The following is a 17647-nucleotide window of genomic DNA, read 5'->3' on the forward strand; positions in this document are numbered from 1 at the left end:
GTGTGATGAACGCCAAATTTAGGTATAAAATCAAATGTTTGCGAGTCCACTTCATGGAATGGTGACATGATAGAATGAAATATGAACTTTGTTTCATTCTACACAGAATTTTTTAAAAACTCTACCGGTTTTCTCCTTTTGAGGTCATTTTCAAGAGACGAACAGAACCTGATAATGACCTGAAAAGGCTGAAAGGTCGAAAAGGTTCTGGTACCTCTTTGTTATGACCTGAAAAGGTCGAATTCGGTAGAATTTTTAAATAATACTGTGTGGAATGTAGCAAACTTTATTTTTCATTCTACCAAATTTAGGATTTATGACTTACATGTAGTTACGAGCGCCCGACGTACTATCATCCGAAGTTGAGACCAAAATTATTATTTTTAGTAACTTTTGAAAGATCCCAAAAAATTATTCTTCGGCGTCAATAGGTTAAATTTTTTTTTCGACAGTGACTTTCCTTACATGTATTTCATACATACAGACATATTCCCATGAATTAATACGAAGTCCGTTTTTTTATTTTGTGGGTAGAAGTTTCGGCCATTTTGTTTTAATTTATTACTTATAATGTTTTTGAAATTTTGAGATTAAAGAATCGTGCATAAGAAGTGCGTGTACTTCGCAGAGTGAATATTCTTCAGTCGGAAGTCAGCAGATTTGGCTATATTTAGCAATTTGTACATGATTTAGTCCATATGCATATGTCATTTCCGACTTACGACTAAGTCTTCTGAACGTATCATATTCGTAAGTGGGACGTGCAGTCAAAGTTACACTATCGTTCGTTGTTCGGCTTTTGACTTAGCCACTGCCTGGACATCCTACTAGATTGCTACTTACTTTTTATGACCTTTTTTAGCACAGCTAAGGTGATTAACTGAATTATTGAGTCATGTAGTGAGAAGGTGATTTCTGGGTAACGATCAATTGTATTATTGTGGTGTGGAGCAAGGTATACTCAATAATGAATGAAATGGAGCACGAGGAATCCGATTTCATAACAAACCATGTTGATTCACATTGAATAAAATGTTGTTTTTATATTGTGCTCAATGGCAGCTCAAGAATCGCTTTATTGGTGTCGTAAACAAAAACGAAGTTTTTTTCTTACGTTACATACGGTAAAGAAGTTATTTGTAAAGATTTCCCATTCTGTGTAATTCTGATGACCTAATATTTGCTGATGGTGTGCGATAAGGAGTTAAGTATCTTCGTTTCAATACCATTCATGCGATTTCATACCGTTGGCAACATTTTTTTTCAGGCACGGAGAGGTTAGTTAGAAATAGACAAGGAAAATAACCTGTATTATGTATGCCGTTTTTGGCCAAAAACGAAAAGTTACTAAATTGATTTCATTCTCATTGCTACGCTTGAATAATTGCTCCTAATTTTAGCGTTAATAATGAGCAGAATAAATTATTTCTTTACCTTTAAACACCAGCAATGGAGTTTATATCAATCAATTTTTAGTTTCTGCTCCTCTGTGACCATTAGCTTCCGATGTCCAGTCGGAACGGGCAAAAAGGTGATTATTACCAAAGGTTTTTAGTATATCTTAAAGACCTTGATTATTGCCAACGTGATGCATCATGGGGTTCACTATAATATTTATACAAGAGTTATTTATAAATAAACTTTAATATCATGGTAATGTTTTGCAATTCTTTTACAATCACCATTTTATTTAAATTAAATTAATTTGATGTTTAAAGTTTTCCATTTATAATTTTTGCGCTAAAAATGTAATGGTTCTACAAAAAAACTCGCTCAATTTAGGCTCTTACTCAAGTTGCGCATCTAACATTCTGGTGTGCTTAGCGTAACGATATTTCCTCATAAGGTCCTGCCTTTAATTAACATAAAAAAACAGAACATATTTAACCCTCTCTTGCTTTAAGATGACGCAGCAATCCCGCACAACAGGTCGTATTTTTTTCACGATGCATTAACCATTTGAAATTTTATACTTGCACTTATTAACCTGAAATGCATGCAGCGGAGTTAATCATGCTTTAAGAAGACTCATCACTTCAGCGAGAGCGGTTAATTTTCGCGACGAATTATATCTTTAAAACTCATGCTGTCGTCTTAAAATTTTCAGGGCCTATGTAGTGGATTCTTTTCTGCATTTGTCTGTGTATCAAATTCGAAAATATTATCTCCAGTGTGAATTTTTTGTGTTTGAAATACGGGGAAGTGTTGAATAGTTCTCATTTTGTGCGAGCTGAAAAGATTAGGATGATAATGTATGTTTTAAACGAGTATCGAGAAAAAAAAAGACAAAATATTACCTGCGGGTTGGGGTGCTGCGTCCTCTTAAGGTACTCAAATCTATCTCTGTGGTACGAGCAGTTGGCAGTGGGTTTGATTTTTTTTTTACAATTTCCGTTCGATTTGTCGGAAGGGAGATATATTTTCTCTTAACCATCGAGACTTTCGTGACCTCGCTCGAGTGAATCCCTTGTGCCGGAGGTCGCGTGTGAGTGACCCTGCCTTGAGCGAGGACTTCATGCCTTGACGAGCGGACGACGGGTACAATTTCAGCTCCGTCACGGCGGAGAAAAATGGGAATGGTGGCTCGGAGTCGGATTCCTGCGTTTTGTCAGGCCGTCACATTCCCACAGTCCAGCAGCATCCCTTTCTGGAGTGCCTCGAAGTGGGAGGGAGGCAAGGCTGTCCGTGTTCCTTTCGCGAGAGATGACGCAATGCCTTCTGGGAACGAATAGAGAAATGAGGAGGGGGGAGGAGAGAGCTTATGTGCGAGTTTTTTTTTTGCGCTCATTTTTTTTTTCCTTTTTCATTCCCGCGCTGCCATAAACGACACTCGTCACCGTGACTTGCGAGTCGGAGACTCTCATAGATCACCCCCACCATCTCATCTTCAGCGCCGTATCTCAACAAATCCGCAATTTTATGCGTCGCAACTTCTCGGATACATTATCTCGCCTCTCATTTGGCCAGGCTAGTTAAGCAGGTTCGATTGCGTCGCGAAGGAAAGTGTGTTTCTATTGGTCCTTTTGTGTTGATATATATCTGCGACATATTAAAGATTGAACTCAGTCCTCATTTTTGAAGCTAGTGTGACTGAAGTGGAATATTCTCTTTCTGCTCTTCCCGTTAGGTTTACCATTCGTCAGCGTCCAAGTGGCAAGAGGTTTTTCAGCTAGAAGTGCATCGGAGCGGTTGTATTGTGGAGAAATCTGCTTCCTCTGGATTTTTTTTTCGGAAGAGTGATTGTGGTGAGTGTTTCATGCATGAGGAATAAAGACTTACTACTAATGTATGTAAAGTATGAGTAAACAATTTCCCGGCAAATAGAATGAATAAACTTTTCTTGGTTTTTTTCGTGGGTAGGAAATACTAAATTATAATTATTATATATAAAGAAACACTTAATCGCGTCTAAACCAGAGAAAAGCTTATTCATTATATCTCCTACTTGAGTGATCTTTTTGGAGCCTGATTTGTCGCTTAGAATTGTACTATCATCCTGAAATTCTCAGGGTACATTAAGTAAACCGTTATCAGCATTTTCCTCAGTCATAAATTTTATAATTTTGCCTTTGACCTTGGTATTATTTTCTCAGATTTGTTTTTTTAATATTTGAGATAGAGGCAAATGATGAGCGCGGTTTCCTCTGCTTACCTTGTCTATTTTTCTATCTATTATAGTCTATTTTTTGTGTAGCTAACTTCGAATTGCGTTACGCGGGAATCGTAAGTGGTTTTAACCTGTTCCATAAATCATGAGGATTGATTAGGTATGTAACAGTGTTCCGAATGACAGTGTCCAGCCAGAAACGTTATTTAGAAGATCGTAAAATTTCCTCTTTAAGAGATGCTCACATTCCAAATGTGTTAAGAGTAAGTGATTGCGCAAAAAAATGAGATGTGCACTGAATCTCGACGAACTAATGTTTCAGTATATGTTCTTTGAAAAAATACGAAAAGAATATCCTCCTCTGTGAATATCCTGCACGTTTTTTTTCTAAATTTGTGCTCTGTGCAAATGGTTTTCTATTCCGTGAACGAAATGGGGTGAGACTATGGGGTAGGGGCAGAGCCTGTCTAATATTTTACGCCTTTCTGACTGAAAAAAACCGTGACCATTATAATATCTATTCAAATTTGTAGGGTTGAATTCATTTTTTAAATCTAATACATATTGCTTTAAATAATTCATGTTCAAAATTTATCGCCAAACGACTGTAATACCGTTAATAACTATAGCCCGCGCCTACGCTTTCTTATGCATCCGCCAGTTTTATTTATTATCATAGGAAAATAAAGTACCACTGCATTATTTTTGCATCCTCGGAAAATTTTCCACGCCCATAGATGGAATGCAGTGTGACTTATTAGTCTATATTAAGAGCTCTCAGCGTCCCCTTGTAGCCGTTGACTCATCATGTATGGGATTAGATTCCTTAATTCAAGGGCATTTCATCCTTAAAACTGAGAGCGGGCATGTTGGATTAGCATCGCTAATGGAGTTTCCGTTTTGTATAATTTCTGAGTATTATTTCAGTTCCATTTAATTTTTCGTATGTTAATATGTTACAATGGGGGCATCATAAAAATTTGTTCTGTGTTTCCCTTTGACAAAATCTTGGAGTATAAATAATAATCTTAGTGATTATATTTGGATACTTGAATAAATTTGGCTATATTATATTTATTTTCACATTTTCGGTGTGTTTTCTTTCTGTATCATAAAGCGTTGTGAAGGATAAGTGAAAGATCGTAATTTATGTGCGAACTTTTCGCGTAACGGTTCTACATAAAGTCGATTTTGGCATGCAATATATTTTAACAATTTATCAGCTGTGCTTGTGGTGCCTATTGACCAACGTCCGATTTTGTTATGATCATGATGAAAACGTTGTGTTTCTACGTGTCATTTGTTTAAAAATATTCTATATCTTCTTTAAAGTTTATTTTGTGAGACTTGAAGTACTTGCTTGTCATTTTTAGTGGACTTGTTATTTCACTATCGTTTTTTTATGAAGTAAATACTATTCATTCCATTCGTACTTCCTTGTTGTATTCATGTGGGTGAATTACTGTCCTCGCGAGAATTATTCTATAACAATATTCTATAGATATTAATGTCGAGAGTTCTCGCGAGGGCAATAATTCATCCACAAGAATACTACAAGGAAGTACATGTACTTGATCGACGCTTAATTTTTATGGAATAGTAATGTCGAGAGTTCTCGCGAGGGCAATAATTCAACCTCAAGAATACTGCAAAGAAGTACGTTTGGAATGAGTAGTATTTTCTTCCTTTGCTGCTGTTTGCTTCGAGACGTCCTGATAGAGGCTAACGCGAGTTGACCGATAAACCCACAGATGCCCAGTTTCATGGAGAAGATTCGTTCTCATTGTGGGTCCACCGATTTCTCCGACCTTGGCCCACTGTCCTCTCAGGAGTCATGAACTCTCCTTCATGCTTGCTCTTCCCCGAGTTGTTAGACTGAGTATCACAATCATTCCGTGTTTCCATTTATATAGCTTCGCATTTTTTTGTGTGGTATTCTTGTACACAACCCATGGTTCGCCGAAAATTTGCACGTCTACGTTGCTTTCACTGGAGTTTTGTGCTGATATTCAATAGTAATTGTCGTTTTTGGGGCCCATAAAATGCATTTTTGTGTCTTAATTTTATAAGTCGCAAGGTTGATTCACATCTAAACTCTATCATCCAGCAAAAATTCAAAGTTTTGACGGGAGATTTGGCAAAATGAGTACTTTTTTCCGGAGTCAGAATTATTCTAATTTTAATTGACGTCCCTATCACTTTTCGTTCACGTTGGAGTTCATTTAGCGTCACTTATAGCATCATGTGAAAGAAGATAATTTTATAACGCTTGAGGGATTGATAAAAGCAATAAATATGCTAGTGAGATTTATAATGTCTGGTTGACACGCGATAAGAAGTCGGAATAAAAGCCGTCAAACTCAGCCGTAGGATTAGGTTTCCTAGTTTTTATCCATGTGTTGTCATTTTTGATAAGCGTTGCTAACTGCTTAATGATATCATTCTGTTGTCAGGTGAAGAGTGCTAGGTCATCGCATTTAGGCAATATAAAATTTTTTGTGTCTAATGCCCACATTTCTTAGATAATAGCTGTAGTTCCCTGCCACCGTCAAACTGGATAATAATCCTTTATGGAGGGAGGGAAGAGCATCATAGCCTTCTAGGCGGTTAATATAGTTTGAAAACTCATAGTTTTTTAGTGCACTGAGGAAGACTTTCTCTTAATGAAGGTTGAGATTGGACTATATTTATAATTCATTAATATATTGTTTTAAATGTCTATCCTAGGAAAATAGGAAGTAAAGAAACGTGCTATGTATGCTCATCTTAATCCGTAGAAATCAACTGGGAAGCTGAAGACTTATCGGAGATCATACTAAATTAAAGCAAAATATTTGGGTCTCCGTTAGAAGTCAAGGTACCATTATTTATTTTCCTTTCCAAATCTGGCGATTATAGGAGAAAGCCCTTGTGATGGGTTGGTAACTCATAGTAAACTCAGCCTTAAGAAATGAAAAATTACGTGTGGGCACGTTGCCAAGCCTGCTATATACTGAACTGTAGTGATTTGTAATGAAAATTTATTGGCATCGTATGAAATCTTTATGGCCGTTGTGTTAATTCAGCATTTGAGGTAAAGCTATTTTAGGGCTCTCTCAGTCCGTACAAGAAACGGTAGAACTCTTTTTAACTAATTATAGCATATTTTTTAAGCCGTTGTAAGGAACTAGGAGGAACTTTACTATACATTTTCCTGTAGAGCTGAGAGATTGGTTGTATTGATTGAAATAAATACTTTTCAAGGCATATTTGACCACTATTGTGAAATTTATTTCTGCCCGTTGGATTCAGAAAATGCGTTTATACGTGTAACTATTGTGAAACTACTCCTTCAACCGTATCCATTTGAATCCTTGAGTAATACTTTCTTTTTAAAAACGTCGAGGAAGTTTAGGACTTGATTTCCTGAAAATGAGAATTGGAAAATTTAAATGAAAATGTACAATTCTTGTCTCTAGAGATACTCGTTGCTCGATACATCGTCACGGTGACAATGTAAAAATGCCTCAAGTGCTTTCATTGATGATAATATTAGTGATAACTAGCGTCAACAGGATAACAAATAAACGCTCGCTTACACTATGCATGAAGATGTCAATTTTAGAGATTTCTGAAAAACAAACTTCCATCTGAATGAGGAGGTGACATATATCCTGTGATACATTTTCTCTTAAGCGGAAAGATTTATGTAAGGGCATACGGTGACGAAGCCACAGGGAGGGTTTCCGGCTTATACCCTTCCCTTGCACCTATGAAAGAGGCGCCAAATCCAATTTATATATACTTTATTTTAATAAATACTCGTGTAAAATTGCTGTTTTATGAGTCCTAAAAATCACGTTTTCAACATCAAAATTCCCCGTACCATCTTGGTCCAGGGGTGCTTTCCATACCCCGTGCATGGAACTAAACTACGGGCATTTACCCAAGGGTAATGCCCACTTTTATTCTAGGCGAGGAAATTAATACAGAGGGAAATCTTTGAATGCAATCCCTCACTTTTATTCTAGGCGAGGAAATTAATACAGAGGGAAATCTTTGAATGCAATCCCTGCGTGAAATTTCGTAGCATTGTATTAGGTTTGTGGGTTGCACATAGTTTAGGGGAATGTTGTTGGGCCATTCCCCTCCGCGAGGATTCTTTTTGATTTGTGCCCTACCCTTTCCAAGCCCGATTATTATTTGATTGTTCTTTTATCTTTGTTACCAATCATCTTTGTACCTCCAGCGTTATCGTCCTTGCCTCGAGGCCTTGTCTAATACGCTATATGATAGTTTCCTCTTCATTAGTTTGATCGATCACTGCTTTATCTCAATACTTTTGATCCTTTTTATTGATTGTTTATCTCAAAAATGCCTTCTTCAATGACTCTTGTATTCATTACTCATATTTCTCGGTACTCTTGTCACCGCTGCTCTTCGCAGATATCTTATTGATACTTTGGCTGCCTTCCTTTAGACCCGAGTAGGGTTAGAAATTTTTTCTCTCTTGGTAGTGGTAGTGTTATAAATATATTCATGTGCAGTTGTAATTTTGTCTCTTATAAAGTAAGCTGCGTCAAGTACTATTCTTTTTTATAAAATTTAATGACTAATTACGTATTTCAGTTGTATAAATCGGACGTAATTAAGCATTATGAGGGATCGCTAATAAATTTTCGATGGCCATTTCAGGTCGATTTGGAATTGAGAAAAGATACAGACATGATGTAAGATGTATAAAGCGATTTGTGTGGAAAAAATTATTTTAATATGAGTGATTGTTAGGAATTTTAGTATAGACGTACACTATGAATTGCCAGCATCTGGAAAAATATTCCTGGTAACTCCCTCTCTATTTGGAATTTAACTTCTCTTACAATAACCACTGTAAAACCGAGTCCTCCTATGGTTTCGTCTCTGCCTGGTGGTGGTGAAAATGAATTCTAAACTTTTCAATTCTATCTGAGACTTAATGATATGTGCTGAAGACTTCCATAGGAAGTAAGTACTATAATTTTAACGAATGTAACATAATTTTTACGAATGAAACTGATGTTCATATATATGGGCACTGTTATCATCTGTCTGCGTAAACATACTTATAGATTGCCTCTTAACCGAAAATTCCATTATAGAGATCAGTACCGAATATGGGTTGATAAAAAATTCAATTTTTTTGTAATTAAGAATACAACTGATAAATTCAGGCTTGACTATGTGAAACCTCTCCCTATTGGAAATAGAAGAATAAAAATTTGTGAGGTTCACTTGTATAATATTTAAATAAGTACGACCCGGGTATGGTAACGTAGTTAAATATTCAGGTGACTGATATTAGAGATAGATGTCCTCACTGTCGCATTCATTTATGTATAAATATAAAATACTTGTAATATCAGTCATCTGAAGATGTAACTACGTTACGAAACCCGGGTCGTGCCTATTTTAATGTACAAGTGAGCCTTACAAAGTTTCATTCTTCTTTTTCCTGTAATTAAGAATGTTATACATTCTGTTTGTCCTCAGGTACTAGGCTAATTTTTTAAAGGCACCTATTTACTTAAATTTATAATCAATCTACTAGGATATCTTTAAGATTTCATAAGGTATTATCATAAAATCTAGCTACTAAATACTTCTACTGTTCGCCCTGTTCTAGTACCATACACGCTTTCAGGTTTATCATATCACCTAATACATATTCTTATACTTTCAGGGGATTTCCTATAAGCTACACTTAAGCTTATTACTTGCTCTATGAATATCGCTGCAAACTTAGGATAAATTGCCGTTATCATGCTATTCATAAAACTGTTGCCGAGAGCTTTACGTAAATCGAGGATAGAGCTTTTTATATCGCTGAAAATACGAAATTGAAATTCCTGGAAATGACATAATTAAAAAGGTAGCCCTGACATATTTTACGTCAATGGCTATGATGGTGATTCTCTGAAAAATCTTACCTCGCATCCTATTTTACTCTTCATTCAGTATTTTAATGTATTTTTCCGAAAACATAAAATATTTACTCTATACAAGGATTTGGGTTTAAATGTTGGTCGTGTTCTTAAGAAATTTTAATTGCATCGCTGATTTCAAAATTGCCCAGTATTCGTCGTCTTATGATTAAGAATTTCGTTGAATTTTCTTCGGGGTGTTGTCGTATCGACAATCTTTCCCGCATCATTTCAGTAGATAGACCAGGCTATTTGTCTTCTCTCCTCCTTCACGATCGAGAATTCTTTAGAAATTCATACCCGCTCCGAAATGTCCACGCAACGAGTACCTCTGAAGGAAGTCCTCATTTGTTAGCTGAGTATGGGAAGGGCGTGGGATTCTTCGCAGCTGGGGAAAAAAAGGAGGGCTTCCGTGTTTTGTGAAAACATCTCCTACTTGGCGGCTTGTTTTCCTCCTTTTGTATCGTTTTGTGTCACTGCTGCTGCAATGATAGTAACCAAGAAAGATGAAAAAAATTCCTATCGGGAAATTTCTAAGCTTACAATTTCATATGAAGAACTGTAACCATCTCGAGAACTCCTTCGATCGTCCGGCGGACTAGCGTCATTAATAGTTTGGTGTAGTTAATAAAGGCAGTGTTTCATTTTGCAAATTCTCGCGAGAGAGCCTCGTTCAATGAATTTTTTAAATGAAATAAAAAATGCCAATTGTCACTTCACTATGCGTGAATGATGAACATTATTTAAAAAAAAGCCCTTTTGAAGAGTATCTAATGCAGATTCTATTGCGTTAGGCATGACTTCGTGGAATTTACTTATCATTTTAAAATAAAAAAAGCTTTGAAAACACAATAATAGAGGCTTATTTTGTGATCAATTTATCACCTAAATTCAAATAAGTACTTGTTAGTTCTAAATATCATCAATAGGTCTATATCCTTTTCTAAGGTTATCTCGCAGACCACTAGTAAATGCCCATTTACCCACCAATCTGACCATATTACCGAGTGCTTCATCCGGCCACATCACTCCATACACTTTCAAATTCTCGAGGAAGTTCTTGCTCCTCGACTTTGGTAACTTTTTGGCTTTATTTTTTTGCTTCGGGGATAATCTTCAAATTTGCTTTTTCCTATTTAAAACACGTCTTTCATGAGTTTCACACGGTCCCGATGTAAATCCCTTTATCCTCTTCAGACCTAAAAGTGTATTTTCCTCAGAAACTTTGTCTTTGCCTAATTTTTCTACCGAAATACAACATAAAAATATAAATCCGCAAACAGCTGAGTATGATCTAGCTTGAAAAATTGATAATAGATATCTTTAAGAGCAACACGGAGAACATCGTCTTAGGCCCCCACTAATTTTCCAGGTCCGACTGAAGTGATAAATTAAGAGAGATATTTCACCGGACGGATCGATATGGGAATTCGTTTTTCCCACAAACCATTAGGGCAGTTAATGAATGCTTGCCGTAATTTTTTAAATATTTTTTTTATATGTAGATGGCTGGTGTCCTAACATCTCCTGCCACACGCCTTTTTAGGCGTCTTGCGTGGTAGTGCGTAGATGCAGCGCAAAATGTATAGAATACGATAATAATCGGTGCTCAGCGCTCGGAGGCACTCCACTTGGTCAATGGTAACTTTGTTAACTTATAATTTTATTTGTTGATTGAAAATGGAATTTCTTTTTCTTTTTATGTAATATCTCTGCATGTAATTTCATGAGCAACTTGACAATGTATTTAACTGCATATATTCCATGTTTGACGAGGGGTTAGATGGAAGATGGGACTTTCTACTCCCAATCTCGCCCAATAAAGACGTTTATTATTATTATTATGATCAGGAAACGATTAGAAACCAGGTGTATGATATACGTCATACACTGGGAGTGAAGAGGATATTATGCAGCCTGCAACGATTTGTTTCTCACGAAGGTCAGTCAGTTCGATGTAATCTCTCGCGCCTGGCAGGACCGCCGTGCATTTGCAGCGACTCCACCCCCACTCACGTCGTTCCTTCAACCCTGCTCAACCGCTGCTACTTTGATGGTCTCCTCCCCTTTGTTCCCCATACAATCCTCGCGCTCGGGGTCGCATTCTGGGAAATGAACACTCTGCTGTGCCGCCCTCCCTGACGAGGCGTTCCATAAAACATGTGACGCGCTTCGAGCGGAGAGGGTCGCGGGAGGCGTATCTGCGAGTGATTGGAGGAGAAAGGGGGAAGGTCACGCCTCCGTCACGTGTCACAGCCCCTTCTTTCTTTCGCATTATTAATTCGTTTAAAATTATTGAAGAATTTTTCAGTGGGTAGATGCTCTTCGGGTAGCTCTTGGATTAAATTGACATTTTTAAGAGCTGATTCAACTAAGATATTTCGAGGCTCTCAAGAGTAAAATATGTCTTATGTACTATAGCACTGTCGGAAAACAATTTTAACAGTGAAATATTTTATAATGGGATGAGAAAATTATCCTTCTCAATTATTGTAGTTTTTTTGGTGCTAATAAAAAATACGAAACGCATGGCAAACATTAATAAAAATACGTTGAAATATTTTCAATTAAAATGTGGATGGTTAGCATACTCGGAAAACAATCTTAATATTGAAATGTTTCATAGTGGGATGAGAAAATTATCTTACTCAAAACATTGCAATAAATGTGGCTCTAATAAAAACAAACTAAAATCATGGCAAAAAAAATACGTTAAAATATTTTCAAGTAAATTTTGAGTTGAAGCATATTCGGAAAACAATTTTTATGGTGGAATGTTTCATAATAGGATGAAAAAATGTTCCTTCTCATTTATTGAAATATATATTGTGCTGATAAAAAAATCTAACTCATGGAAAACACAAATAAAAATACGTTTAAGTATTTTAAATTAAATTTTGAATAGTTTGAGAGAATATTTTACAATGAGCATTCTTTTTGGTTAAAAATTGGTATTTTTGGTCCCTAAAAAACCTGACTGCGCCGCTAATTTGTATGATAAATTTGTTGCCTTTTCTTTGCAGTGTTCACTGTGAGCTTTAATGTATATTAAGAACGTTATGAATGTTTGACCATCCCTATGCAACGTGGTACCGTTAAAAGATCAAGAGCTCGTGCCGTTCCCTCTGATAACTATGTTTATAGACGCAATCAGTTTGTAATATTTTTATTTTTTCAAAAGTGTTTGAGTTATGCGATCGTGTCCTTTTTATCAGCGAAACTCCTTTATGTGCTGTAGCATGATGTGTTTTTTATCCTTTGCTTGATAAAGAATTTTTTGTCGGAAATGTTAACCGCTTGTGCAATAGATGTGTGGCAAGGTCACGGTGACCTCTAATGTGGATATAATGAATAATGTGAGCCGAGATAAGCGATGGCGATCCAATGGAAGTAATTTGACGTTTTCACGCATTCTTGAGGATATATAATGAGATAGAGCAGAAATACTTGTGTTTTTCCACTGTAAAACGCGAAAAGTTTAACTTCGTGTTGGAATGCTAGAAGCGTTGCTATTTCGAATTTGATTATAGATTTTAAATGAGTTGGTGAATGAGATTTCGCAAAGGACTGAAAATGATTGAAATAATTATTTTTTCATGTAGGTAATGTTGGCTATAAATGAATTTCGTTATTGTTCAATTGTAATGTACTTAACAATCAGTGCTGACATTGCGTATTTCATGTTTTGCTTTTGTTCCCCTTGTGCATTTGCTTTCGTGTGTTTAATTGATAGGTCTTGATATTATCATATTTGTGACAGGTGTATATCTCGTCAGAAAACTGAAACGCTAACCGCTTTCTAGAACAGCAAAAAATACTTAATTTTATTCCATAACTTATTCTGTTTTATTTTTATATTGTTGCTGTTTAAATTTCTTTAGGTCCCTCTGAGAAGTTAATGGACATGAAAAAGCTTAATAAAAATCATGCACGCGCTCTCGTTTTATATTTTTGTTGGAGGCACTCTTTTGTCTCTTTTTTCAATTGTGTACTTATCTTTTGAAGAAAAGTTTATGCATTCAACGAAAAATTCAATTCCAGTCGGGAATGATTCGGTAAAGTTTGTGATCGGGTTCGCAAGCTAGGAAGGGATCATACTTCGACTTACTGTCGCCATTGTAATGCATCTCCGTCTGTTTTACGAACTAAACCATCCCCTGGTAATGTCCCCACCCACTTTGATAGTGGACTAGAAATGAATCTGAGGATTGCGTGGGACGCAAGCAATGGTTCATCGGGTAGATTTTTTTATTCTTTCTTGTCAGAATGGAATATTCCATTTTGTTCCTCCGCCTCCACAGATATTCGTCCTCAAAGACTCATCCCTAAAAACCTACGCTCCCCAAAGAGCTATTCAGAAAGAGGTCAAGGGCATAGAATGAGTCGCACCCAATTCGTCATCCATATATCTCCTGATCCTTGTCTTTTTTTCGGACCTTTCCTTCTCCATTATAAGTTGGGCGTTACATTCTGGCTTTATTCCAGGAAACGCTAAGACAATTAATCGAATATATTGGGATGCTCTTGAACCGGAGTTCTGCAAGCGACTGACTCAGTAGAAAAGCCAGGGATTGGTGTTGTAAGTTTGAAACTTCCTGAGGCAAAATGGGTTATCCATTGTGGCCTTTTTTCATTTAAGGGTCAATAGAGGAAAACATCAGGAATTTTACTCAAAGGTTATAACAGAATTTGCAACTCGATCAATCAAGGGAATCTGGGTATGAAATAATGGATGCATCTTTTTACATAATTATATATGACATTTAAATTGTATGTACATTGCCTTTAGAGAAAAGTTATAATAATAACACTAGAACTATTTCAATCTCCCTCCTCTGGTTTTGGCTACCCCACTGACTCAACCATCGTACCCCATGGAAGTTCGGTTCATGACTTGCGGAAGTTTTTCCACCTTCAGATTGTTCTGATGTATCCTCGGGCGAAAATAACTCCCTCTCTTTGTGAAAGTTAAAATTTCCTCATTTTCCTTCCACTTTTCTACGTATGTTAAAACACTCATGAATGAATCTATTTAAAGAATGCACTGTTGGAATAGGTGAGTAGTAACATGTCTTTTGCACTACGTATAAACTATAATCAAAATAATTAAAAAAGCAAATAGTCCAGCCTTGTTGAGTCGGAAGTAAAAATTGGAAAATCTAGAGGTCTAGAAATTTGGGCATCGAGAAAATATTTAAAAAGCTAAACAGTTAATTTTGAATACATTTTCTTAGATTAATTAGAAAATGGAGCCATAAAAGTCCGAGTGATAGGCGTTCGACGAACATAAGTATATATTTCCCTTTCCAAATACTAATGCCTTATTACCTAATGCCTTAATTACCTTATGCCTAATACTAATATCGTTATTGAATGTTTGCTGAGTTCGTCGGGGTCATTTGGGCTATTTGGGGGTTAAAACTGTCTTGTCAGTACTTAAATTCTTACCAAAACTTCAATCACTCAATAAGTTATGTGTATACAACATAAGGTATTACATTTGTAATCGAGGAATTGTTCATACTGGATCATGTGTTTCAATGTGTGATAGGATTCCATTTGAAAGTTGACAGAGATCTATTTGTCATAGATTTACATTACAATCGATTTGAACAGTTATTCTTTTCTTGAACTGCGTATCGATATTCTTGTTATTTTTTCTGAAAAAAAATGTGTAAACAGAGCCAAGGGGAAACGTCACGTTAGTGGATCGTAACATTAAGAAAATATACATCGAAAGTTCCTCTTTTCGCTCTGTAAATTTGAGTGACTTTGGTGATATGTCATCGCAATTCTTATAGATGACCGATTGTGTTTTCTGTGAAGTTACTTTTTCGGAGCTCCTATCAAAATTTCGTGTTGTGGGTGAGGTTTTTGTCGTTTTTATGGCCTTGGTGATGAACGGTCTGTTATTTAGCGGGTGGGTGTGAACTCGGATGTGATGACTCACGTGTGGAATACTTGTTTGTCGATTAGACCATTTCTCATTCTGGGAAGAATGAACCTGACGTTGCGAAATATTGCCAAGCTCTCGATTTTCATTCAAGAGTGCTCTGCTCTTTTACCAATTAGCTTAAATTGTTCCTGTTTTGAAACACATTTTAGTGCTAGCAGAATGTCGTTTACCACCATTCTTAATGATGCATCTGTTTATATTACGTTTCCAAATAAATTTATTGTTGTTTGAGGGAAAATTTTCATTCATTTCCAAGTATATTATCTTTTGTATATTAATACATTGCATAGTCAATATTTTACTAGTTCTATCAATACGGCCTTAACCGGCATAGCGTTAGAATTCGTTAGAGCATTTTTTTTACGCATGGGTGCTTTTATATGTGGATCGTTTACAATGATATTTCTAAGCTTTGAATTTATCTGTAATTACGTTGTTTAATGCTGAAAATTGATTGACGTGGTCCATATAATTTCCTACAGCGTTGTAAACTGCTAGAAAATAATAAAAAACGTGACCTTAAGTTTCTGGAGTAGGGCCAGCGTAACTAAGTTCCTGGATAGTGAAGTTGAGTGTTGTAATGGTAAATTCTAAAGTTCACCTTGGTAATTTACTAATTTCATCTCACCAGTTTCGTCGAATGTACGTAAGGTACTGGGAGAAGAAGCATTATATTAAAATTATTTTGATGATTGAGGGAATATGTGTGCGTTTTTGTTTGCATAAGTTTAAAAACAGTCGGTTTTGATACGACATAGATTGAAAAAACCTTGCGTAGAGGTTTGGGGCTTTACCGTAGCAAGTTAGACGGTGTAGCTAAAACCTCAGAGGAAACATGATCACAGGCGCGGATGCTGCCTAATGCCGAGGCCAATATAAAAACCCCGTATTATTGTGGAAAATGGAAACATTTGGCAAAGTAAGTATTTATAAATACTTATATTAAATCCTGATACTCGTCTTTTTCGTGAGCATTATATTTTGAAGAAACGAAAATTTCAATCGAAATAAACGTCCTGAAAGCTAAATCCAACCACTATTAGCAAATCAAACCCATACATTTCGTCAAGCGATTACTTTTTTGCTATTTCAATCTTGGCTCAATACGCAGAAACACGTTTATATATATTCGCCGATGTTTTAACGTCCATATCATAGTGTAAGAGATTGTTCTTCCAACGATTAAACTTGAAGTTCTCCATAAAACACGTGAATCGTAGTCACGCTTGCAGGGAGTCCAAAGGAAAATATTTGCTCGCATCACTTCTGCTCGTTAAGGTCAATCCCGCCTTCTAACAACGCTCTAAACTGGCTTTCAAAGCATTAGCTTTTCCGTGTCGGATTCACTTATTTCTATTCTCGTGCCGCGGCGACGGTTCGTCTAGGTAAAGGTGTCACGTGGATCAGAAGCCGATTAGGATCTCCGGTCCGGAATTTTTTTTTCCTTGTGGACTTGTTGACGTAAATACTGCTCCGGTGGCTGAACGTCATTTAATTCAGTGGCGGAACGCGAACGGATCTCCTAGACTGACCATTTAACAGCGGTGAAGGACTGTGTGTGGCATTGACGCTTGAGATATTCTTCGTTTGTAGCGTGCGTGATGAAGAAGAATGAGTTATTGGTATTCGCCAACCGACGCGATGAAAACTGGAGGCTCCGCTATTCGTATTTGCGCGATTGTCCGATGTCTTTCGGTAAATCCAATGCGATTTCACATGCTTGAAACCTGATTTTAAAGTCGAGGAAGCTGACGAAGCTAGAAGATAAGACGGAAGATTGATTCTTGTAGCTGAATTGAATTGCAACGGCAGATTAGATAGTTCACATAAAGAATAAAAGAAACATCAATTGTTAGATAAGTGGCAGTAATCGTGAGTAGAGAAGAGATTCTAATCGGTAGACATGGTAATTGCTTTAATCGGTGTTTTAAATATACCATGGCAGAAATAGGTGTGCGTACATGCATGTATGTGATGAACTGTAGGATTTTAACAAGCCAATGCTCAATCTCTCTCTATAAATACTTTTATTTGCCAAGAATGTACCAACTCCGAGAATAATGTACAAGGAACTGAATGAATAATACAATTTTATTTATTTCAACTTTTATCATGGGAAATTTGACCTTGAGTTGATGCCTCGAG

General features: G+C 36.5%; 1 protein-coding gene across 2 annotated transcripts in view; it reads left to right on the top strand.

The window, feature by feature from the left end:
• LOC124156056 (oxidative stress-induced growth inhibitor 1-like) overlaps positions 1-17647 on the top strand; it is a 102050-nt gene that overhangs the window by 42477 nt on the left and 41926 nt on the right. The window contains exon 2 of one of the 2 annotated variants that reach the window (XM_046530357.1): positions 3128-3245. The exons of the other annotated variant lie outside the window; for it this stretch is intronic. The gene's annotated coding sequence lies outside the window, so the exon portion shown is untranslated. The remainder of the gene's footprint in view (positions 1-3127; positions 3246-17647) is intronic. 2 annotated transcript variants of the gene reach the window in all.

The sequence above is a fragment of the Ischnura elegans genome, chromosome 3, assembly GCF_921293095.1.
Source record: "Ischnura elegans chromosome 3, ioIscEleg1.1, whole genome shotgun sequence".
In the NCBI taxonomy this organism is placed as follows: domain Eukaryota; kingdom Metazoa; phylum Arthropoda; class Insecta; order Odonata; family Coenagrionidae; genus Ischnura; species Ischnura elegans.